The sequence below is a fragment of the Callithrix jacchus genome, chromosome 15, assembly GCF_049354715.1.
Source record: "Callithrix jacchus isolate 240 chromosome 15, calJac240_pri, whole genome shotgun sequence".
NCBI lineage: Eukaryota > Metazoa > Chordata > Mammalia > Primates > Cebidae > Callithrix > Callithrix jacchus.
In genome coordinates, this window is record NC_133516.1 from 102,455,619 (window position 1) to 102,482,675 (window position 27,057).

Here is a 27,057-nt window from a genome sequence, read left to right on the forward strand (position 1 = left end):
GGGATATAATTCATGTACCAGAGGCTGGCAGAGTAGGTGCCAGGGCTGGGACTGCTGCATAGGAAGTAACGTTTGCCCCCACAGTTCTCACAGGTATCATTCAGTCACTGACAATTCCTGCAATTTTATAACTAACTTGACTTAGAAGTTCATTTTGTAGTATCTGTCTCATCATTGCAGATTGTTTTAAAGTGTAACTATTCTAAAGCTTTTGAGAAAAGATATAGATACATTTTATGGCTATGTACCATATCTCCAAGATCATTAAAAATATCCTGAACTCATAAACTTCCAAAATTTCTTAGTAAATTGCTCAGGTAAAATAACAGTGTAGTGAACAGAAAGGCTTCAAGGCACTTTATACAAAGTAATAGCATTGCTACTACCTTCCTGGTTTGGAAGATAATGCTTAGCAACATCCAATAAAATATCTTAAACTATTAGGCATTCTCAGTCTTACTGGAGCCCAGATGGACTCACTGCCTATTTTTCATAAAAGATGGATTTTGTATGTGTGTTTAATGGTGGTATTTTCTGCAGTAGCTAATGCCAAGATTTCAGTAGAGAAATTTGGTGCTGGAAATATTTACTATAGTGCTGGCACATAAACCAAGAGCTATTAGACTTTAATGCTTTTTTCCCTAAACTTTTTATAGGCTTTCATTTTTAATTGTTGCCAATCTGCTGATTTTATTTTAAATAGATACTTCAAGGCTGTGCTTTGTCAAAACAGACAGATGTATCATTAAATTCCCTCCCAAATTACACATTAGGCGATGTCTTTGTTTCATGTGCTACAGAGGTATTTGAATTTGTTATAATCTGGAGTTAAAAAGGAGGCCAGAGAGCTGATTTTCAGAGCAAAACTCTCTATAATTTAGAACTGATTGCTGTGATTACGTATAGCTTGGTGAAATGCACACTGGCCAAAGTAAAGGTGGGCATGGTTCTTGTGCTCATTCTTGTGGGTCATTGGGGCGTGGTTTTGTTGGAAGAGTCTAGTGGAAGAGTCCATATTGGAAATCTCTGGGATGGCTTTTCCCATCTTTTAATCATCTCTTTAAGGAAGAGTGAGGAATGAATTGATGAGTAACTCTCAAATATTTCTTTTCAATTAGATTATGTAGTAGTTTTCAATTGCTGCTATAACAAATTGCTACAAATTTAGTGGATTAAAACAAAACAAATTTAGGATCTTACGGCTGTGCGGAAGTCTGAGATGGCTCTCACGGGGCCAAAATTAAGGCATCAGTGGAGCTGCATTTGTTCTGGGGGCTCCAGGGGAAAATTTATATCCTTACCTTTCCAGCTTCTAAAAAAGAGTAAAATATCAAGCCTGTAATCCCAGGGAGGCCGAGGCAGGTGGATCACGAGGTCAAGAGATCGAGACCACCCTGGTCAACATGGTGAAACCCCGTCTCTACTAAAAATACAAAAAATTAGCTGGGCACGGTGGCACGTGCCTGTAATCCCAGCTACTCAGGAGGCTGAGGCAGGAGAATTGCCTGAACCCAGGAGGCAGAGGTTGCAGTGAGCCGAGATCACGCCATTGCACTCCAGGCTGGGTAACAAAAGCGAAACTCCGTCTCAAAAAAAAAAAAAAAAAAAAAAAGAAAGAAAGAGTAAAATAAATAGCCAGGTATGATGACGCACTCCTCGCTACTCCAGATGTGAAGGCAGGAGGATCATGTAAGCCTGGGAGTCTGAGGCTGCAGAAAGCTGTGATCATGGAACTATGTTCCAGCCTGGGCAACAGAGCAAGACCCTGCCTCTAAAAAAGAAAAAAAAGACCATTTAAAATCTTCAGGAAAGGTATCTCTGGATGGATGAATATGAAGTGTGGTGCTGGAGCATCTTGAAATGGGGATGATGGAATTTTCTGTCAACTAGGGCAGCTGCCATATTTTGTGAATGCTGTGGCTTCCCAAGTTGCATGAAAGGTTGAATGCAATGACTGTGCCTTGCAGAGTAATCCAAGCAACAGGAAAATTTAGTTGGTCTGAATATGATAGAAGAAAAGCAAGCCCTGTATTTTATGTAGATCTGTCGTTTAAGAAACCTGTGTATTGTTATTACTACGTCTTACTAAATCCTAAAAATGTTGTTATTGGTTCTAAAACCATCCCTACTTTTAAGACTAAATGTTTTCTGTTCCTTTTATGTCCTCCAGGGTGTATTTAAACCTCCCTTTGCTACTTATAGTTTGTCACGTGTCAGCTTCTTCGGTTTTCACTGAAGCAACATCCCATTGGGTTTTGCAGGTGCTTCAGTCAATTTCTTAGAGGAGCTCCCTTGTGACTACCGAATCAAGTTCTCTCTTGACCTGCCAGGAACATATAGAAACACTTTCATATTTCCTCTGAGTTCTTTGGGCCCTCAGGGGAGGATATAAGTGGGTCTGTCCATGCATTTCTGTCATCAGAGGCATTTGCTGCCTCTCTGAGACCGTCCTGGGCACCCACTGCCAGCATGTGCCACAGACAGTGGTACACTCTCTACTTTTAAGGTAGCTCTTTCTCTGTGTTTTCTTTCTTTTTCTTAAGATAAGAAAAAGGAGCCGATGCTTACTTCCAGAGCCTCTTTTTCTTTGTAAAGTCGTTATTATCGATGTTCAACATTTTTAATTTAATTTACCTATTCATTAATTATTCACTTACTGAGTATTCTATATACAAGGCACTGTGCATGGAGTTCTTTTCCTATTTTATTTTTGAATGCAAAGAATAAGCAGAATAAACATACAGAAAAGAGAGACACATGTTCTTGCTGGGGTTCTAGACCTGGCTTTGTTATAATGTCCACAACACTGTGTGACCATGAACAAATCTCATTCTCTCTCAGGAACTGTTTCCTCCGCTGTGAAGGAAGATGCCGTTGGTTGATCTTGAAGGTATGCTCTAGCCCTAGACTCAAAAGGATGTAACCCCGGGGTGCAAAGCTTCATGCTTGCCCTGTCTCCACTAGGGATGGAGAAATCACAGGAACCAGTGGGATGGAAAGATTTCTTCTAAAAGGTGACACACTTTAAGAGAAACCCTCTTATTTCCCCTAAATTAAATTTTTCTCTTCTTATTAGTATGACACAAGAAAAAGAGATGACACTTATTTAAAATAAACCCAATGCAGACAAAATACTTTGTTATTGCAAATAGAAGCTGGTAACAATTTTTAGAAAATTGACCAACTTTATTTTTAAATTACGAAGGTAGCATACAATCGCTGCTTACAATTTAGAAGATAATAAGAAGCAAAGGAGAATAGATAAAGTTTAGCAATAATCCCGCTATTCAGATTCACTGCATGGTCTTATAGTTCTTTACAGCTCCAACTAAAATTGAGAATATCTTCATATAACATACTTTGTTTTACATAACACCATGTTGTCAATAATTATACAATAAGGCATACCTATTGTTAAAATTTTGCAAACTACTTAAAAATAAAGAAGATAAAGGTAATCACCTTAATCACCATTTTAATTCTTGAATAATGATAAGGTTTACTCTCATTTTGTGCTCATGCTTTACTCCTCACAAAGATCTTGTGTGAGACTTGGCGCTATTTTTCAGTCCACATTGTTTCTTCAGAGATGCGTGACATTTTCCTCTTTAAGCACAGGTAGAGCAGCATGTGGTTCCTACCCCATGGACACTTCTCTTGGCAGCACAGTGATTAACTTGACATCAATTACACTAAGTGCTGTTTTAGGAGGGAGGAGGTACAACCTGGAAATTAAACCATTAACACTAAATTAAGGCCATCGCGAAACAGCCAAGAAGCCTTTTAGACACCTCTATCTTTCTGCTTTATCCAGAAATCACCACTCTCTTTCTTTCCAAGACAAGTTTTCTCCTGCTTTCTGCTAAGGCAATTGGCACCATGCTGCATTTCAGGGCTCATGAAGAATTCACTCAGCCACAGAAGAAACATTTATAGTGCATATTTCCTGTGGTCTGTATTAACCGTCTGTGTATGTGTGTGCATTTGTGCCCATGTACACATCTGAAAATGTATAGACACCTACCTAGGCATTGGAATTATTTAAGCTCAGGTCGTAAGTGCTACAAAAAAAATTGTAAAGGGAATAGAAGTCAGATACATTTTTTTTGTGGTTAATATGTGTCTCAATCTGGCTAACTATGGTCATCTTCTTATATAGAAGGTCTTAATAGAGCAAAACATTTATAATATTTATCTATTAATATTTATTGAGGGCCTACCATGTGTCAGAATCTCTAGTAGGTATTGGGGCTAGAAGAGTGAACATATAAACAAAATCCCTGACCTCCCAGAATTTATGCTCCAGGAGGGAAAGGCAAACAGAAAGAAAATAAATAAATAAAACATTTTAAATGTTAATAAGTGCTTGGGAGACAATGAAGTGAAGAAGAGTCGGTGTGTGGATGTGAGTAGGTGTGGGCGGGCGTCTTAGTTGTTTCTGCTGTTATAATAAATATCGTAGACTGGGTCATTTGTAAGTAACAGAAATTTACTTCTCACAGTTAGGAGAAATAACTATGAAATTATTTTGGTTGAAAACCCAAAGATCAAAGTGCTGGCAGTTTTGGCGTCTGTTAAGGACTTGCTGCCTGCTTCCAAGGGAGATGTAAACCAAAGAGCGTTTGGACAGGAATCAATCAATTTGGAGGTTTGTTTTGCAAGGTTAAGAACCATGACCTGTGACACGTCCTCAGGAGGTCTTGAGAAGATGAGCCCAATGTGATCGGGTTATACTTTGGTTTTATACATTTTAGGGGGAGAGAAGTATGGGCCAAGATACAAATCGATATATGCGTGGTATACATTGGTTCAGCCAGGAAAGATAGGACTTCTCAAAGTGAGGCCTTCCGGGTCACAGGTGGTTTGCAGCTGGTTGAAAGTGCCAAACTTTGCCTGAATTGTTTGAAGTCAGCATAAACAAATGCTTGAGTTGAGAAAAGAGGGAGTTGTGGAAAGCAAGGTTGTTGTCACGTACAGGAAAGCTTGAGGTTGCAGGCTCCAGAGAGAATAGATAGTAAACGTCTCTTACTGAACCTTAAAAGGTGCCAGACTCTGGAAAGGACCTAGTAAGAGGAGGCGATTCTCTACAGAATGCAAATTTCTCTCATAAGAGACAGCTTTGCAGATCCATTTCAAAATATGTCAAAGGAATACATTTTAGGGTAAAATACTTTGATTTACTTCAGGGCCCACTACCTGTCATGAGATGCTATACAAGAGTCAAGCTGGAATTTCATAGATTTATGCCACAAAGAGTCTGCTTTGTTAGTCTGAAGATCTCCATTTTAAAGTTAATGCTAGTCAGTTGTGCCTAAACTCCAAAAGGAGGAGGAAATAATGAGGCATGTCCAATCCCCACTTCCGGTCATGGATTGAACCAGTTTTTCAGGTTTCTTGGGGATCCCCTTGGCCAACTCTTCAGTAAGTTAGGGAGCTTAGAATTTTATTTATGGTTTTCAGGGTGCCCTGTTGCTATGTCCTCCAGAGGGGATGAATGCTGTGTTCGCAAATCGTGGAGGAGTAGAAGGAAAAGACTCCTAGCTAGTTCCCTGCTGCCCTGTTATAAAGCACTAATCCCATTTATGAGGGCAAAGCCCTCAAGGTCTAATCATTTTCTAAAGGTCCCACTTCTTAATTATGTGGCACTTGGATTAAGTGATTAAGTTTCCACATAGATTTTGAAGGGGACACAAACATTTAAACCATAGCATTCCATTCTTGGCCTTTTCTCTCTTACAAAATATGTTCATTCCATCTCAATAGCCCCAAAAATGTTAACTTATTACAGCATCAACTTTAAAGTTCAAGTCCAAAGTCTCAGTTACATTTTATACGATCAGATATGTGTGAAACTCAAGGTATAATTCATCCTGAGGCAAATTTCTCTTCAACCGTGAGCCCATGAAATCAAACAAGTCACATGCTTCTAAAATACAATAGTTAAGACAGGCATGGGAGAGACATTTCCATTTCAGAAAGGAGAAAGAGGAAAGAAGAAAGGATTGATGGGTCCCGACAAAATTCAGAACCCAACAAGGCAACCTCAAGGCTTGAGAGTAATCTTCTTTGACTCTGTATTTTGTCTTCTAGACACCCTGGTACGAGGGTTGGGCCCCCAAGGCTCTGGGCAGCGTCACCCCCATAGCTTTTCTGGGCACAGCTTATGCCACAGCTCTCAGGTTTTAGTCTGGTGCCTGTGGCTCTCCCAGGCTGGGGTAACGCACTGTGAGCTCTACAGGATACCCTGTCCTCCATGACTCCACTAAGCCTTTCCCTACTGGGGGCTCTCTGTTGCAGTCCTGCTCCCCTGGCAGTTCTCTTCCTATGCCTTTAGGCTCTCTGAGATATCAATTTGAAATCTAGGTGGAGGTGGCCACACCTCCCCAGCTCTTGCAGTCTGCACAGCTGCAGAGTTGGCACTGTGTAGATGTCACCAAGGCTTAATGCTTGTGCCTTCTAAAGGATTAGCCTGAGCTAAACCTGGCCCACATGAGCCATAATTGGGGTGGCCAAGGAACTCCTCCTGAATGTGTGGAGAAGAAACTTCAGGAGACCCTGGGGAATGAGCCTCGTGATCCCAGGGGCGATGTGGGCTCCTCTTTGAAATCACTGTGCCTTGAAGACCCTGAATCACTGGGCCTGTGATAGATGTGGCAGCCACAAAGGTCTCAGAAATGCCTTCTGGGTCTCTTCCATTGTCCTGATGAATTGTAGCATCTGGCTTCCTTCTGTCTATACTAATCTTATCAAATGTTTGCTGGCCGAACTCTTGGCATTCTGAATATAGTCTGAATCTGTGTCACTACCCAAATCTTGTTAAATTATAATCCCCAGTTTTGAAGTGGGCCCTGGTGGGAAGTGATTGCATCCTCAAGGGCAGTAGGATGAAGTGAATCAGGAAAGTGAGAATAACATCTGGGAAGCGCTGCCGCTAGGGTGCCATCCCAGGTGCTTCCAAAGCCCCGTGTAGGTCCACTAAACCGGCGCCGTCCACTAAACCAGCGCCATCCACTAAACCAGTGCCGTGCAAAGCGTGGCTCACTCTGGGGGTCTGCTAGACATGAACAATCTTAGAGCCCACCTCAGACCTTCTGAATCAGAATCTGCATTTTATCAAGGTCCTTGGGTGATTCTTATGCACATGAAAGTTCTGGAAGAACTTCTCTACCCTACTGCCCCTAAGGATAGGCCTCTCAATATTCTGTGGAGAGTCTTGTATCCCAAATACACACCTGAGTGCCAGGCAAACTGGGATGGTTGGTCGGTCAACCTTCTATCATTGAAGGCGCAGCTGGTCATAATGATAGCCGAGTGAAAGGAGTGCGGTATGGATTGTGTGTGTGGGGTGGGAGGGGGAAGGCTGGGGGTGGGAGGGGGAAGGCCGGGGGTTGGGGAGGGGGAAGGCCGGGGGTTGGGGAGGGGGAAGGCCGGGGGTGGGAGGGGGAAGGCCGGGGGTGGGGGAGGGGGAAGGCCGGGGGTGGGGGAGGGGGAAGGCCGGGGGTGGGGGAGGGGGAAGGCCGGGGGTGGGAGGGGGAAGGCCGGGGGTGGGGGAGGGGGAAGGCCGGGGGCGGGAGGGGGAAGGCCGGGGGTGGGGGAGGGGGAAGGCCGGGGGTGGGGGAGGGGGAAGGCCGGGGGTGGGGGAGGGGGAAGGCCGGGGATGGGAGGGGGAAGGCTGGGGTGGGAGGAGGGTCTTGATGTGGTCAGCTGCTAGAGACGGAAATGCGTTTATTAAAAATGTGATTGTTTGTATGTTAGCGACCCTTTGAATTCTGGCTGTACAACTGATATTTTAAAACATTCTCATGTCTACATAGAGCTTGATGATTTTTATGTTTTAAAAGATACATGTTATTTTCCCAAACTAGGCTTTAGGTGAAGAGTTTATGAGGAAAAGGACCGGATTGAACCAAACAGCAAATAAGAGCTCTAATAACCTCTTTCATTCTTCCATTAAAAATGTTTCTAAAGCCAAATTAGAATTCCTCGTTGTGTTACTGGCTATGCTTAGTTAATTAAACTGAGTTATTTTCTCTCTGTTTCCCAGTGTTTTGTTGAGGGATTCCCTTCATCCCCTCACAACACACACTGAGTATTGCCTAGGACAGTAAATATTCTTTTTTTTTTTCTTTTCTTCTCCTCCCTTCCCCTCTTCTTCCTCCCTCAACACCGCCATCATTTTTTCCAATACCCATTTGGCTTTTAGCTACGAGGTTTGCTTGGAGTCCCTGAGCTTGGACAAGTCCTAGTGTAGTATTTGTGATCAGCCCTTAAGAACTGAAATGAACTCTTGCAAGGGACGAGTGCCTCTTGGTGTCTTCTTCAGCACAGTGGAATGTGGAATGTAGCTATAAGAAGCTTTCATGGTGCTTCTCGTGCTACAGTTCCCTCCAATGAGACACTCTAATATCAAGTGGGCACTCTTCCCAGGGAAATCATCTCAGCCAAATTACATGCGTTTCTCTCTTAGTATTAAGTTATTATTTCTCAGCCTCTTGTCTCTCCTTAAATGCAACATTATTTTGTATCCCTCCAAGGAACTCAGCCTTTATTTTGAAGTTTGTGGAATATTATGGTAAAGGCTAGATGGGGAATTCCTTTATAATGACTTTAAAAGCCAGATTGTTAGGATGGCAGAAACTGGGATATTCAAATAAAAACCAAGAAGCTGATAGGATTAGGTCTGAGGAGTCACTGACCAGTGGGAACAAAACGACGGTGAAGTGCAGTTTTGAGGATAGAATGTGGTATCTATGTTATCTCAAGCTCTATTCTTCTAAAATAAAGGTATCTTCTAGTTTGTTGTCTTCTTCATTTAAAAACATTACATACTTGAAACTCTTCAGTGAAGCAGTTTCCCATTTCACTTAAAGTAAAAGCCAGAATCCTTCTCATGGTCTCTATAAGACCTTGTCACTTCTCTGATTCAATCTCTTTCTCTTCTCCCTGTTTCTCACTCTGCTCCAGGCATATTGTTTCCTCACTCAGGCTTCGTAACTTCATGCCTTGAAGACCTTGCACTGAGAGAAATCTCTTCCAGAAAGTTCCATGACTATCTCATTTCTTTCAGATCACTGTTCAAATATCACTTTATCAATGAGGCCTTTTTCAACTGCCATATATTAAAGAACCCTTCCCCACAGCACAGTGTCCATAGCACCCATCACTATCTGATGTGTCATATTTTCACTTGTTTATAATCTTTCTTCTCTTGCTAAAATGTGAGCTGCTGCTCACATAAAACCATGTTGGCACCAGGAGGCCTTCAGTAAATATTATTAGCATGGATGGAGGCTGCTTCCAGGAAACCTGGAAAAACAGGCTTTAGGAAGCTGCCCTCAGTGGTTTCAGCTGACTCCTGTGTGGAGCAGTGGGTGGCTCTCAGGAGAATGCCTTAAAGCCTCAGGTAAAATCCCTGCCATACCTTCCATCTGCGGATATCTACACACTGATCTACAGCTGAGGGGAAAAAAACGCTTATTTTCTATCCTTAAAATCTCAAACAAGTGCTTCTCGTTCACCAAATCTGACTGAGCGCTACCGTTAGGTTCCCAAGGGAATCGGGGAACTGCAGTTCCTCAAACCTGCACTACAGAGCAGAGCTGAAAAGGGTGGAGTGCTTTGATTTTTAACAGACAATATCCAGCACAGATTATTCACTCATTGATTAGAGAACTACTCTCATTTTATGATTTATAGAGTTTATTCATGCCAGGAATCGGCTATCTGACATCTGCAAAGGACAAATTAAATCTCATCCTGGGGGACCTAGGGATATTCTACCTAACATCGTAAGACCCATCCTGCACGCTTCTCTCCTGCTCCAAGTAATACTTCCAAATGTGCCTCTAGAAATGACTGTCTAGGAGTATGCTAGATTGCAGAATTCTACTCTTTCAATTGCAGAGTGCATTTGTATTTTCTTTACTGTAACTTCTAAGAGATGCTTCCTTCATTCCTCACACTCTCCTGTTCCCTAAGAAGTAGGCTTTCCCACCTGACTGTGCTCTGTGGATACATAAACCCAGGTACTAGCTGCTTATACAGGTGTGGCTGAAGCCAATGGGCCAGTGGCATCTTATATCTGAGTGTCCAATTTTCACCGATGATCTAGATACAGCCTGAGGTATGTAGGCGGGAAGAGGCACTGCACCATGGGGCAGGTTTCTTAACACTCCACTGGGAGAAGAACAGGCAAAGTAAATATAATCCTGACTTCCTATTAGAGAGGAAATGAGGCAGAAGAACTTGCCGATGACAGCGTGGTTGATGTGGGGCTCACTCTCTATCCTGGGGAGTCAGCAGTAGCCCTGCAGAGAATACATCTTAGAAAGTCGGCTCCCATTCCACTTTACACAGATGGCTCTAATACATTTGATGCACGTCACTGGAAACCAGTGCTCCAAAATAGAACCAGCCTCATCTATAAATTGCTTATAGTCATTTTCCATCGTCCTATTATGTCATGTTAAAGGGCTTCCACACAGATACTAACCCATATATTTGACGGGAGATTGTGAGTCAGTTCAACAAAGGAAAATCTCTTGAACTTCCAGGTAATAGAAACACTAAGATCTTGGCACTCTAGTTAGCCTGGAGTGGCCCAGGAACAGCAAACAGCATCTGTGCACCATACTTCCTTCCAACATACCAGCACAAGGTATGTCTTTCCTCACGTAGTGACCAACTTGATCTTTCACTTTCCCATTTGAAATTATGCCTGCTCACTTAGAAACCTCCTAAAATCAAAGCAATGGACTTGAATTTTACATAGCATGTCAATTTCCTTCTCTCATCACAAAAACTATAACTCTTTGAATGATGTCTTGATTACAAATTTTATTCTTCAGAGTTGTAGTCAAGAGTTGTATAAACAACAGAACTTTTAGAGACAAGCACAGGAAAATCTTTTACACTTTTGTAATTGGCGATCAACAGAGTCAAATAATTTTCCTGAAAAAATACCTCCTTCGTGAAATGAGGCCTATTGACACTGCCTGACATCAGTTCCTTTGTTATATCCCCTTGGTGATTGCAGAAGTCACTGATTTTATTGTCTGCGTTGTACTTTATTCCTATTTGATTTCTGAGGACCCTTCCCCACTATAACATCATCAGCCTCTATAAGCTATTCACTCCTCACTCCCCCCAGCCCACAGAGACTCCTTCCTCTACATTAGGACACTTCCAATACTATATGATACTATGTTCTCATTTATTTTAACCTCAAGACTTCTCAACTACGTGATCTCTCCTTATGACTTTATTTCTTGGAAACTTCTGCTGTGCTTAATTACTTGAAATGTAGTTTTTGGCCGGGTGCGGTGGCTCACGCCTGTAATCCCAGCACTTTGGGAGGCCAAGGCGGGTGGATCACGAGGTCAAGAGATCGAGACCATCCTGGTCAACATGGTGAAACCCCGTCTCTACTAAAAATACAAAACATTAGCTGGGCATGGTGGCATGTGCCTGTAATCCCAGCTACTCAGGAGGCTGAGGCAGGAGAATTGCCTGAACCCAGGAGGCGGAGGTTGCGGTGAGCCGAGATCGCGCCATTGCACTCCAGCCTGGGTAACAAGAGCGAAACTCCATCTCAAAAAAAAAAAAAAAAGAAATGTAGTTTTTGCACTTGCTACTTTCCTAAAACACCATTATTTATTCTCTAAGCTCTATAGTGACTCTCCTGTTTACAAACGTAATAGTCTTTTCTGTGTATCATTTCTGACATATTCGCCAAAGTCGACTATCTTGAGGCTTAAACTGTATAGCAACCAACATAAACTCAGTGACGTGAAACAGCAACCACATATTACTGCTCACTCCGTTTGTAGGTTGCTTGGGATTTGGTTGATATAGGATGAGTTTCTGCGGTGGCTCTTGCGTCAGCTCATGGCTGCTGGGGTGGCTTTGTTTGATATTAATGCCATCTGGTGGGGGGCTCTTTCTTCTGCACATTCTCTCATCCTCTTTTTATGACCAAAAAGCGATCTGGGGCATGTTCTTCTCATGGAAATGGTAGAGATACAAAAGCTGAGTGGAAACATGTAAAGCCTCACACGGTTAGGCATGGACTGGCACAATCACTTTGTTACACACAGTATTGGCCAAAACAAGTCACGTGGATACACCCAAAGCCTAGGCTTGGAGCACTACAACTGTTTCCATGGTAAAGGTGTAGATGTTGGTAATGGTGGCGAATTGGAGCCATTCCTTCAGTCTGTCACACTGACACACTCTCCTTCTGACTTTTGTGACTGTCATTCTGTGTCTCTTCCTGCATTTCTGATGACCTTTCACTAGATCCTTTGATTAGGAAACTGTGGATTTTCAGCAATATACTATCTCTTGTCTTACGCTCTTATCTTTACTGGTAAGATCCTTAAATTCAGTTAGTACTTCAATTGAGAGTACCCGTCAGGTTTCTACCCCAAGCCCTATTTTCTCATCAATTTTATTTTATTGATACTTTATTTTGTACAATTCACTGTTACCCTAGATTCAACAATTAAAAATATAATGGATTATCTTTCCCCTAAAAGCATCTTTCTCTCTTATTTCCGTTGACCCTTTTCAATGGTTATACCATTATACTTCCTATCCTTTACGTCCCATGTCCTGCCTCATATTAGGTCTTAATACATTTTCTTAAGAAACTTCTCTTTTCTTCCTCAATTGGCCTATGCTTTCTTAGCCCTTGACCTCCAGTCAAATTCCATCCCCATCCTTCAAGGTTTAACAAAACATGATCAATTGGTCATTTTTTTTTTTTTTTTTTTTGCAAAGCTCCCTTCTCTGACATCTCCAGGCTTCTTTGGTTTTCTTTGCTTTTGATCCCTAAAACTATTTTCAATCTATATTATGAGGTTATCAATATTATCAATCAACTTCTCAATTTAACTTTTTCTGGTATAAATTGTTTTGTTCAACATATATATATCCTCCCCAGACAGACTATAAACCAAACAGACAAAGCGTTGCATTAAGGGAATGTAGGATTTGGAGACAGACAAACCTGCTTTGAATCATATTCAGCTTCTTATTACCTGTGTGCCTTGAGGAAATTATTTAAACTCATTGAGCATCAGTTTTGGCCTCTATAAAAAATGGGTTATTTACACTAAAAAATCTTGCAGAAGAATAAAAGAGATCATGAATGAAAAGTACTTAGGCGCGGTGGCTCAAGCCTGTAATCCCAGCACTTTGGGAGGCCGAGGCAGGTGGATCACGAGGTCAAGAGATTGAGACCATCCTGGTCAACACTGTGAAACCCCGTCTCTACTAAAAATACAAAAATTACCTGGGCATGGTGACGCGTGCCTGTAATCCCAGCTACTCAGGAGGCTGAGGCAGGAGAATTGCCTGAACCCAGGGGGCAGAGGTTGCGGTGAGCCGAGATCGCGCCATTGCGCTCCAGCCTGGGTAACAAGAGCGAAATTCCGTCTCAAAAAAAAAAAAAAAGAAAAGTACTTAGCACACAATATGCTCTCAATAACATTTTGGTTTTCTTTCCGTGTTTCCTTCAGTCTCCCATAGCTTCTCGTGTTTAAGATTCCTGTGTTCTACTTACGTGTATTCATCTTCTCTCTTTAATTCTAAAGCAAGTTCCTTAAGGAAAAAAAACTATGCAGTTTATATCAACATAGTTATCTGCATATACAGAAGGCCTAAATTATGTGACATGAAATCTATATCTATTGCGAAATTTTAAAAAATCCTCCAAAGTTTCTAGAAAAGTCTTGCTTCTATTAGAGCCCAGTGAATTGTGAAATAACTCAAGTTTCTATGGAATGTTTCCAGTTATCTTGTTTTATGATTTTTTTCCCCCTGCCCTGTTAAGAAATCCAGTCACCTACCTCCCATAAAACATTTCTCAAGGAGTATCTGATGTTAGTAATTTCTAGTTCTGTGTAAATTTTAGCCTGTTTCTTCCTCCACGTGAGTTCCTAACTATTCATTCATTCATCTTGGTATCGATCAGTGGCTTTTCTTGGCCTACAGAGATTATACCGCTATAGGCCACATCATACATGGACAGTTGGGTTCAAAAATGCCCAACACCCTCATTCTCTTCAATCCACTGAGATAGAGTAATTCTCACCTCCTCTCCCCCACCTACTCCCGACCACTATCAGCAATTTAAGAAAATGTTCTTTTCCCTATGACTTGAATGAAAACTTGTCTGGTTTGTAGCTTTGTGGTTGACAAAAAATTGGGAAAAATAGAATTCAAAGTGCTCTCAGTAAGACAGAATGGACGGAAGGCTGAAATGAGGTAAAACTCAAGAGACAAACACCTATATTCAGTACAAAATAAGGTTAATCTTACAACATTGTATATAAACAAACAAGATAAAAACAACAACAAAAGAACACACTGAGATTCTGTTACTACGGAGTTGTTCCTTGCTGGTGGAAACCCTAGTCCTATTTTACCTGGTCACATCCGGGGCACTGCGTTAATTCTGCATGAAACATACCAGAAAGATAATTGACAAACGGGGAGGAATTAGAGGAAAGCGGCCAGAGTAGGGAGATCTGAAAGCCTTCACGATAAGAGGGACAGGACAGAAAGGACCTAGTTGCCCCTGATTATCAAGAGATCTGCCTTGCTGGATACAGAGTAACCTTGCTTTATTTTGACCCACAGGGGAGAACTGGCACTGTCCAACAATGAAAGGTCTGTCTTTTAGGGCCCTGAATTCTGTCTCTACAATTTCAGCGTAGAGCTCAAGGGACACTTGAAAATGATAGCGACTCCTTACGTTTAGTCATTGTGAGGCATTGGTATAAGCATTTTACATATCTGTCTATCGACACACTCCCCCCCCACCCCGCCCCCGCCAATTCTCACAGCAACCCCTGAAGTCCGGTATGATCATTATTCCCATTTTAGAGGTAAAGAGATTGAGGCTCAGAGACTTTGTTGCCCAAGTTCATATAGCTACTTGGGCAGAGCTGGGATTTGAATATACACATTCATTTCATTACCATCTCTCTCTAAAAGGTGGTCAGGTTGAGGTTTTCATGTGTGACATGACTTTAGTCTGGGTGTGCTTCGAGTTGCCTTTCACCTCTAAGTCTTTTTAACAGAGATTGTTCTTGTTATAAAATCCACCCCCGCTTTATCTGTGATTTACATGACTTGTCTAGGTGTATTTGAATCACATGTACTTTAAGTACTATCTGGTGGTAGAGCATAAATAACATACAATCGGGGCATACAGTTGATTTTCTCCTTCTTTGTAAGCTCCTGCTCATCCAAATGGGTCATAACATACTTTTACTCTTTCTTGAATCACACAGTAAACCTTGGAATTCTTTCTAAATCTGTGTGAGTTATTAGAGTGGCTTTGAATAATTCAGATGGGAGAATAGAAGGAAAGTGTACTGGTGCTTGGTGAGCTTTTTCTGGATGCCAGAAACTGTATCTGGAGATACATGTATGTTATATCACTTAATGAACTTAACAAGCTAATGAGTTAGATATTATTCCCATTTTATAGATGAGTAAACCAAGGCTCAGAGGACCCCACCTACCACTATTCAGTTGCAGAGGCTACATTTGGACTCAGAGGCGTCTGGTGCCATAACATGCTTTCCAAACTAGCAAACTGTTTCTCAAACATGAACACTAGGGCATCTACTGTGGGCTTGAACAAGTACAAGAGTACCACAGGGTTTATTTGTTATCTTGTTGGCCCAGAGAAAGAAAAGAGATGCACACCTAAACAGAGATGACATGAGACGGGCAGTCTTAAACAGACTGACAGCAACACTTGGTTTATCTACAGCCTGAGAGTGGCTGAGGCTTCAGGAAGAGACAAAGAGTGGAAAAGAGGAAGGTTCAACATCAAACCTGACAAGGGAAAATCCCTGGACCACCGAACATTCAACTCCCCTTCTCTTCTCCAGTCCCAGCTGAGCCTGCCCAGCAACATCTTCCTGTTAGTCCCCACATACCATGTGGTACATTTCCTGAAATGCCTGCTTTCCTTTCTCTTTCTTACTAGACTCACAGAAAAAAGAGGTCATAGCTCCCTCTACTGCAGCAGGTCACCTCAGTGTGCTGCTAAATGGCCCCACCATGTGAGAAAGGTCCTGACCTTCTATATTAGTTATCTATTGTTGTATTAACAAGTTACCTCAAAACGTAGTGGCTTAAAACAAAAAAAATGTTTATTTCACAGTTTCTGGAGGTTAGGAGTCTGGGAGGGGCTTAGCTGGGTAGTTCTGGAAGACGATCTCTCATGAAGCTACAGCCGAGGAATTGATCAAGTCTGCGGTCTCTGAAGGCTTAATGGGCCAAAGGAACTACTTCCAAGATCATGCACGTGAATTTCAGTTCCTTGCTACGGCGGATTCTCCAAAGATAAAGCAGGAGTATGCTTTTCCCCAGAGCAAATAGCAAGTAACAAGGGGGTGTCAGGGGGAAGAGGAGGAGGAATAAAATGGAATCTTAAAAAATAATCTAGTCTTGGAATTGACACACCATTATTTCTGTCATGTTATCGGTCACTCAGATAAACCCTCATAAAATTCAGGAAGGGATTTTACAAAGTTGTGATATCAGAAAGCAGAAGTCAGTGGGGTCTTTGAGGTTGGCTACCACACTTTCCATGGCTGGACTTGACAATCTTACGGGACCGTCAGTTAAAATGCAGGTGTTTCCAGAGAGGGTTAGCATATCACAGGCCATTCATTAATTAACCAAGGAGCTTCAACCATGACAAGCACAGCAATATAATATGTGGGTAAGTTGTGTGTAGAGGGGTGATAGGAGGCATAAGAAAACTTTTCCTTTGGAGTTTTGGAGGAGGGGCAGTACGGAAGAATCTTTTTATGGGAGAAAGTATTAGGATGGTGCAATGATAAAGTCACCAAAAAGCAGGGTCCCGTTTAAGGGGAGGAAATAGTGAGAGTAGTCCCGGCAAACATCAGCTACGGAGACTTCGGTGCCTGCACCCACAGTGCGCGTCTGTACAGAAATGGAGAAAATAACAGGTGCTGCGCCTCACTGCTGGTTAATTACATGCTGATTCCAAGGCAGCTTGTGAGGAATGTGCACTAGATATTACACTTGGTTTGCTTTTCTCCTTTTCCAAAAATCACACATTTTAATGAACCTTCCAGCCCTTGCTGGGGCTTTGAAAGAAATTAATTGTCCTGCAGGGATTGGACACACAACAGCCAAAGAAAAGCTACATCTCAGTTGTTTTCACTCCGAGGACTTATAAAATGGAAATTATTATTTTATTTCATTCTTTGAAGCCCAGAGCTACATGTGAATTCATATTTGGAAGTGGCAGAAGCATCCTTCAATACAGAAGTGAGGACCACAAAAAGGTAATTAAGCAGCAAGTTACATGAGAGTATTTAACACTTGAATTTCATATTCACCTGTATCTTTGGGTTTGCAATAAGAATAGTACTCTCCCATTTTTTGCTTTTCTCAGTGAAGATGCAAAATACTTTGAGTGCAGTTTAATATACAAAGTTTCAGTCAGGTTGGAAATCTCTTAGTATTAAGATCCTTTAAGAAATTTCCAAATGTTTGCAGTTTTGTCAAGTATAATACTGAGAATCACGGCCCATGTGCGTTTTCATTTTCCATATAAAAAACTTCTTTACATGATAGCAAAAGTGTTCTAAGAAAGGCAAACCAGAAGCTGGAAAGCATCTTCGAGCTTGGTGCTGGAAGTCACACACAGTCATTTCACTACTTTCTGTTGGTCAAAGCAAGTCACAAGGCCAGCTCAGTTTCAGATAATGGGGAAACAGACTAACTCTTTTTTTTTTTTTGAGACGGAGTTTCGCTCTTGTTACCCAGGCTGGAGTGCAATGGTGCGATCTCGGCTCACCGCAACCTCCGCCTCCTGGGTTCAGGCAATTCTCCTGCCTCAGCCTCCTGAGTAACTGGGATTACAGGCACGCTCCACCATGCCCAGCTAATTTTTTGTATTTTTAGTAGAGACGGGGTTTCACCATGTTGACCAGGATGGTCTCGATCTCTTGACCTCGTGATCCACCCGCCTCGGCCTCCCAAAGTGCTGGGATTACAGGCGTGAGCCACCGCGCCCAGCCCGACTAACTCTTGATGAGAGGAATGACAAGTCACATTGCAAAGAGGTGTGGACGTAGAGAGATGTCATTCACTGAAAGCCACTATTGTATCAATCTACCATATGTACTGTGAAGAACAAACAACCAGAAATTTGTAAATGGATTAAAGTTTTCTGACTCTGTACTGTGTCATGCACAGTATTAGTGTTTTGTCACATATCAGAATACATCCCAAAATGGTATTTTGTTTCTATTCAATCATGAAAAGAATAATGCAGAAGTGACGCATAATGGATAAAGAATCAGTAGAGCCTCCAACCTTGGCTTAAACCTAGATTCTTGCTTCTTGATCGATAGCTACTACTACCCTTCTCTCTTTCAAGGAGGCAACCACTGTTCTACTCTCGTTATTCTGAAACTTTGGTGGCTGAAAGTAGGTTTAAGGTAGACTTTTAAGCTTTACTTCATTAGCCAGGGATTTTTGATTAAGGTGTTGGGCAGATCATTTACAAGATTATGAGAACGAATCCACACATGTATGAAGTACCTCCAGTCGGTGGTTATAAGCACTTTTCCAAACTCCATTTCTTTAACCTTCACTCTTTATTAGTATTTCAAAGAATGAACATTCTGTGAGCTTTGGTATATATGAGTTGCATTTAATTCAGAAGGATTTTTTTTTTTATCAACAATAATCTGGAAAGGGAGTATCTATGCTCGATAGGCATCACATCTTCCTTAAGTATGACTGTGAAATGTCAGGGTTCAGTCTTTGAGAAGAAATGTCATTATCAAAAGCTGGGGATAACCTGAGCATTATCACGAGCCACAACACAAGAGACTCAAAAGATATACGGGCAGAGAAGGAAAGGATCTAACACTATCCTCAGCTCCTGCTACAAGCCAGCCACTGAGGTGGTCACTTCGTCCACATGATGTCACTTGATTCCACACCTACCAGCATGTTAATTACTTTAATCCCAATTTTACAGATGAAAAAAAGGCAAGTCAGAGAGGTTAGTAATACCTTAAGTCATGCAGCTAGTAAGTGGAGGAGCTTCAGTTTTGACTAAATTTTGTCAATTTTAATATCCTTGCACTTGGGTAATAGCTTCATCTACAGTAACAGCAGAATCTCATTAATAAAATAATACTCTCCATGTTATGCAGTGTTCTTTTGTTCTGTACTTCATAGTTTAGGTAGGTTCCATAAATTCCTGAATTCAATATGCTTCAAAGTACAAATATTATCCAGATAATCTGGATACCGCAGATTGTTTAAAATATGTCCTTTCTAAGAGCTTTTCTTTTCCTCTTTTTATCACTTGGTGGTATACTGTTAAAATAGGGCAAAATAAACATGCAAACTGCTGATCAGTCTATTTGGTTGATGGTTAGATATTTGGTAGGAAAGAAGATAAAAATAATTGCTAGAACAAATTTACATTGTTTTAAAGAGTCTTCAGGTGCCTGCTTTATCTCTTTCGACTAGTATTCTGGAAAGGATGGTCTTCATGTCATTACGTCCTCTCTTGGTTTTGAAAAGGTTTCTCTCCAAATGAAAGCAGCACACCAACCTGGAAAATTCAATTCTCACAGAAGGGTGAATATCTCAAAAGTTTTTTTCCAAGCAAGAGAAAAGGGCATCTTAAAAATACTTGAATTCATTTTGGTTAGTATCATTAGCAATTGAGAAAACGAGTAAGGAATTATTTTCATCACTCTTATGTTTCTGTTCAATGCTCATTCAAGCTTTCACTCAGGCTGTTTGATTGGATCTTTGTTTCATAAAAAAACAAAAAGATACAAAAACCTGGGCAGTGATTTTGCTTTGAGTTCCTAAAGTTGCTTAGTTTTTTTATTTTTGAAACAATAATTTGTATGTAGAGACTAATAAAGGTGTTTTTTCTCATTTGTGCATTTAATTATGATACAATGATATGATTATATTTAGTCACAAATGAATAAGAAAATTATACAAAGAAATGAACAATTTAGAAAAAATAAATTTCATATTTTGTCCTATATTATGAATTAAGGACAAAATATGAAGTAAGCACGCTGTTCCCACTGGATATGCTTATTAATCATTCTTAAAAATTTCCCATATTTTTTGGTAAATTTGAGTAATTCCTCTATATTGTCAGTGAAAACATAATTTTAATAGTGATTGACAAGCCGTTTGATCCCTAGATTTATCATCATTAAACGATGCAGCCACATGCTTTCAACACACTTAGTGGGAAAAATTTGCTTATTTGTCTTATCTGGAATGTTTCTTAGACTAAAGAATTTTAAGTGAAACCAGCGACTACTTTGTGCAGCATATATAAAAAAACTTCAAAAAGTTCATGAAAAAAATAAAATTATTTCTCAGCATCAAGGTCAAGACACTTTTGTAAGCAATGATTCCAGTCATTTTAGTTTATATCTAAAGAACTAAGGGTCCTTGGAATTGTACCATGTCATTGGAGTCTTTTTTACATTACTAACTGAAGAAAAATGGGTGCCCTTTAGATTTTTTTTTTTTTTTAAGATTAGGAAGCAAAAAGAAGTCAGAAGGAGCCAAATCAGGACTGGAAGGTGAATGCTTAATAATTTCCCTTAGAGACTCTCACAGAATTAACCTTGTTCCATAGGAGGAATGAGCCAGCAGTATTGCTGCGGTCATTTTTCTGCTGAAAGTTTGGCTACCCTTCTCAAAATACTCTCATAGTAAGCAGATGTTCCTTAAGTTTTGGCCCTCTAAAAAGTCAACAAACAGAATTTCTCGAGCATCCCAAAACACTGATGCCGTGACCTCTGCTCCTGACCAGTCTGCTTTTACTCTCACTGGACCCTTCCACCTCCTGGCAGCCACAGCTTTGATTGCACTGTGTCTTCAGGATGGTACTGGGAGAGCCAGGTCTCATCTCCTGGTACAATCCTTTGAAGAAATGCTTCAGGATCTTCGTCCCACTTGTAAAAAGTTTCCTTCAAAAGCTCTGCTCTTGTCTGCAGCTGACCTGGGTGCAATGCTTTTAGAAATTTTAGGGTGGAAAGTTTGCATGACATTATTTTCTCAGTCAGAATTGTGTAAACTGAATCAACTGAAATGTCTATGGTTGGTTATTGTTTCTGCTGTTAATCATTGGTCCTCTTCAGTTAGGGCACGAACAAGATGAATATTTTTCCTCACACATTGATATGGATGGTCTGCTGCTGTGGGCTTCATCTTCAACACTATCTCATTCCTTCTTTTTTTTTTTTTTTTTTTTTTTCTTTTTTAAGATAGGGTTTCACTCTTGTCACCCAGGCTGAAGGGTAATGGTGTGATCTCAGCTCACTGCAACATCTGTCTCCCAGGTTCAGGCAAGTCTCCTGCCTCAGCCTCCTGAGTAGCTGGGATTACAGGTGCTCGCCACCAAGCCTGGCTAATTTTTGTACTTTTAGTAGAGACAGGGTTTCAGCATGCTGACCAGGCTGGTTTTGAACTTTTGACCTCACACAATCTGCCCACCTTCTCCTCTTAAAGTGCTGGGATTACAGGCGTGAGCCACCACACCCAGCTCTCATGACTTTTTTTTTTAATACTTTAATTCTGGGGTATAGGTGCAGAACGTGCAGGTTTCTTACATAGGTATACACGTGCCATGGTGGTTTGCTGCACCCATCAACCCATTATTTACATTAGGTATTTCTCCTAATGCTATCCCCAACCTAGCCACCCACCCCATGACAGGGCCTGGTGTGTGATATTCCCCTCCCTGTGACCATGTGTTCTCATTGTTCCACTGCCACTTGTGAGTGACAACATGCAGTGTTTTGTTTTCTGTTCTTATGTTAGTTTGCTGCGAATGATAGTTTCCAGATTCATCCATGTCCCTGCATAGGACATGAACCCATCCTTTTTTATGACTGCATAGTATTCCATGGTGTGTATGTGCCACATTTCCTTTATCTAGTCTGTCATTGATGGGCATTCAGGCTGGTTCCATGTCTTTGCTACTGAAAACAGGGTCACAGTAAACATATGTGTGCATGTGTCTTTATAGGAGAATGATTTATAATGCTTTGGTTATATACCAGCAGTGGGATTGCTGAGTCAAATGGTATTCCTAGTTCTAGATCTTTGAGGAGTTGTCACATGGTCTTCCACAATGGTTGAACTAATTTATACTCCCACCAACAGTGTAAAAGTGTTTCTATTTCTCCACATTCTCTCCAGCATCTGTTGTTTCCTGACTTTTTAATGATCACCATTCTAAGTGGCATGAGATGGTATCTCAATGTGGTTTTAATCTGCATTTCTCTCAGGACCAATGATGAGCATTTTTTCATGTTTGTTGTCTGCATAAATGTCCTTTTGAAAAGTGTCTGTTCATACCCTTTGCCCACTTTTTGATAGGATTGTTGGTTTTTATCTTGCAAATTGTTTAAGTTCTTTGTAGACTCTTGATATTAGCCCTTTGTCAGATAGATAGGTTGGAAAAATTTCTTCCATTCTGTAGGTTGCCTTTTCACTGTGATGATTTTCCTTTTGCTGGGCAGAAGCTCTTTAGTTTAATTAGATCCCATTTGTCCATTCTGGCCTTTGTTGCCATTGCTTTTGGTGTTCTAGTCATGAAGTCTTTGCCCATGCCTATGTCCTGACAGATTTGCCTAGGTTTTCTTCTAGGGTTTTTATTGTTTTAGGTCTTACATTTAAGTCTTTAATCTATCTTGAGTTAATTTTTGTATAAGGTGTAAGAAAGGGATCCAGTTTCAACTTTCTGCATATGGCTAGCCAGTTTTCCTAACACCATTTATTAAACAGGGAATCCTTTCCCCATTGCTTGTTTTTGTCAGGTTTGTTCAAGATCAGATGATTGTAGATGTGTGATTATTTTGGCGGCCTCGGTTCCATTGGTCTATATATCTGTTTTGCTACCAGTACCATGCTATTTTTATTACAATAGCCTTGTAATATAGTTTGCAGTCAGGTAGTGTGATGCCTCCAGTTTTGTTCTTTTTTCTTAGGATTGTCTTCACTATGTGGGCTCCTTTTTGGTTCCATATAAAATTTAAAGTAGTTTTTTCCAATTCTGTGAAGAAAGTCAATGGTAGCTTGATGGGAATAGCATTGAATCTATATATTACTTTGGGCAATATGGCCATTTTCAGGATAAAGTTTATTCCTATCAATTAGTATAAACATTTTTTTTCCATTAGTTTGTATCCTTTATTTCCTTGAGCAGTGGTTTGTAGTTCTCCATGAAGAGGTCCTTCATGTCCCTTGTTAGTTGTATTCTTAGCTATTTTATTATCTTTGTAATAACAACTGTGAATGGGAGTTCACTCATGATTTGGCCCTCTGTTTGTCTATTATTTGTATGTAGGAAAGCTTGTGATTTTTGCACATTGATTTTGTATCCTTAGACTTTGCTGAAATTGCTATCAGCTGAAGGACTTTTTTGACCAAGACAATGGGGCTTTCTAAACATATAATTATGTCATCTGCAAACAGAGACCATTTAAATTCCTCTATTCCTATTTGAATACCCTTTATTTCTTTCTCTTGCTGGATTGCCCTGGCCAGAACTTTGAATACTGTGTTGAATAGGAGTAGTAAGAGAGGGCATCCTTGTCTTGTGCTGGCTTTCAAAGGGAATGCTTCCAGTTTTTGCCCATTCAGTGTGATATTGGCTGTGGGTTTGTCATAAATAGCTCTTATTATTTGGACATACATTCCATCAATACCTAGTTTATTGAGAGTCTTTGGTATGAAGGGTTGTTGAATTTTGTTGTAGGCCTTTACTACACCAATTGACATAATCATGTGGTTTTTACCATTCATTTTGTTTACATGGTGGATTACATTATTGATTTGCATATGTTGAACCAGGCTTGCATCCCAGGGATGAAGCCAACTTGATCATGGTGGATAAGTTTTTTGATGTGCTGCTGGATTCAGTATTTTATTGAGGATTTTCACATCAATGTTCATGAGGGATATTGGTCTGAAATTTTCTTTTTTTGTTGTGTCTCTGCCAGGTTTTGGTATCAGGATGATGCTGGCCTCATAAAATGAGATAGGAAGGAGTCCCTCTTTTTCTATAGTTTGGGATAGTTTCAGAAGGAATGGTACCAGCACCTCTTTGTACCTCTGGAAGAATTTGGCTGTGAATCCATCTGGTCCTTGACATTTTTTAGTTACTGCCTCAATTTCAGAACTGGGCCTATTCAGGGATTTGACTTCTTCCTGGTTTAGCCTTGGGAGGGTGTTTGTGTCCAGGAATTTGTCCATTTCTTCTAGATTTTCTAGTTTACTTACACAAAGGTGTCTATAGTATTCTCTAAAGGTAGTTTGTATTTCTGTGGGATTGGTGGTGATATCCCCTTTATTATTTTTTATTTTGTCTATTGATTCTTTTCTCTTTTCTTCTTTATTAGTCTGGCTAGTGGTCTATCTATTTTGTCAATCTTTTCAAAAAACCACCTCCTGGATTCATTAATTTTTGAAGGGTTTTTCATGTTTCTGTCTCCTTCGGTTCTGCTCTGATCTTAGTTATTTCTTGTCGTCTGCTCACTTTTGAATTTGATTGTTCTTGCTTCTCTAGTTCTTTTAGTTGTGGTGTTAGGGTGTCAATTTTAGATCGTTCCTCATTTCTTTTGTGGGCAATTAGTGCTGTAGATTTTCCTCTACACACTGCTTTAAATGTATCCCAGAGATTCTGGCACTTTGTGCTCCATTCTCATAGGTTTCAAAGAACATCTTTATTTCTACCTTCATTTCATTATTTACCTAGTCATCATCCAGGAACAGGTTGTTCAGTTTCCATGTAATGTGTTTTTGAGTGAGTTTCTTAATCCTGAGTTCTAATTTCATTGCACTGTGGTCTGAGAGACTGTTTGTTATGATTTCCATTCTTTTGCATATTCTGAGGAGTGTTTTACTTCCAATAATGTGGTCAAGTTTAGAATAAGTGTTATGTGGTGCTGAGAAGAATATATATTATGTTCATTTGGGGTGGAAAGTTCTGTAGATGTCTATTAGGTCTGCTTGGTCCAGAGCTGAGTTCAAATCTTGGATATCCTTGTTAATTTTCTGTCTCGTTGATTTTAAACGAGAGTGGGGTGTTAACGTCTCCCACTATTATTGTGTGAGAGTCTAAGTCTCTTTGTATGTCTCTAAGAACTTGCTTCATGAATCTTGGTGCTTCTGTTTAGGGTACATATATATTTAGGATAGTTATCTCTTCTTGTTGCATTGATCCCTTTACCATTATGTAATGCCCTTCTTTGCCTATTTTTATTTTTGTTGGTTTAAAGTCTGTTTTATCAGATGCTAGAATGGCAACTTCTGCTTTCTTTTGCTTTCCATTTGCTTCTTAAATCTTCCTCGATCGCTTTATTTTGAGCCTATGTGTGTCTTTGCATGTGAGATGGGTCTCCTGAATACAGCACACCAATGGGTCTTGATTCTCTATCCAATTTCCCAGTCTGTGTTTTTTAATTGGGGCATTTAGCCCATTTGCATTTAAGGTTAATACTCTTATGTGTGAAATTGATCCTGTCATTATGATTATAGTTATATTCCTGTTCATTGATGCAGTTTCTTCATAGTGTCTATAGTCTTTATAATTTGGTATGTTTTTGCAGTGGCTAGTTCTGGTTGTTCCTTCCCATGTTTAGTGCTTCCTTAAGGAGCTCTTGTAAGGTCTCCTTGGTGGTTACAAACTCATCTGATTTTATTTCTCCTTTGCTTATGAAGCTTAGTTTGGCTGGATATGAAATTCTGGGTTGAAAATTCTTTTTTTCTCTCATCTTTTTTCATTTTTTATTATTATACTTTAAGTTCTGAGGTACATACGCAGATCTTGCAGGATTGTTACATAGGTATACAAATGCCATGGTGGTTTGCTGCATCCATCCCCCCATCAACTATATTAGGTATTTCTACTAATATTATCCCTCCCCAATCTTCCCACCCCTTGCTATCCCTTCCTTAGCCCCCACAACCCCCAACAGAACCCAGTGTGTGATGTTCCCTTCCCAGTGTCCATGTGTTCTCATTGTTCAATGCCAACTTATGAGTGAGAACATGCAGTGTTTGGTTTTCTGTTCTTGTGTCAGTTTGCTGAGAATGATAATCTCCAGGTTCATCCATGTCCCTGCAAAGGACATGAACTCATCCTTTTTTATGGCTGCATAGTATTCTGTGGTGTATGTGTGCCACATTTTCTTTATCCAGTCTATCATTGATGAGCATTTGGGTTGGTTCTAAGTATTTGCTATTGTAAACAGTGCCACAATGAACATACATGTGCATGTGTCTTTATAATAGAACAATTTATAATCCTTTGGGTATACCCAGTAATGGGATTTCTATTTGGGTCATATTTTATTTCTATTTCTAAATCCTTGAGGAATCACCACACTGTCTTCAACAATGGTTGAACTAATTTACACTCCCACCGACAGTGTAAAAGCATTCCTATTTCTCCACATCCTCTCTAGCATCTGTTTTCTCCAGATTTTTTTAATGATCGCCATTCTAACTGGCATGGGATGGCATCTCAATGTGGTTTTGATTTGCATTTCTTTAATGACCAGTGATGATGAGCATTTTGTCATATGTTTGTTGTCTGCATAAATGTCTTCTTTTGAAAAGTGTCTGTTCATATTCTTCACCTACTTCGGAATGGGTTTGTTTGTTTGTTTGTTTGTTTCTTGAAAATTTGTTTAAGTTCTTTGTATATTCTGGATATTAGCCCTTTGTCAGATGGGGAGCTTGCAAAAGCTTTTTCCCTTTCGGTTGGTTCCTGGTTCATTCTAATGATTGTTTCTTTTGCTGTCAGAAGCTCTTAAGTTTTATTAGATTCCATTTGTCTAGTTTGGCTTTTGTTGCCATTACTTTTGGTTTTTTAGTCACAAAGTCCTTGCCTATGTCTATGTCCTTAATGGTATTGCTTAAGTTTTCTCCTAGGGTTTTTTTTTGAGACGGAGTTTCGCTCTTGTTACCCAGGCTGGAGTGCAATGG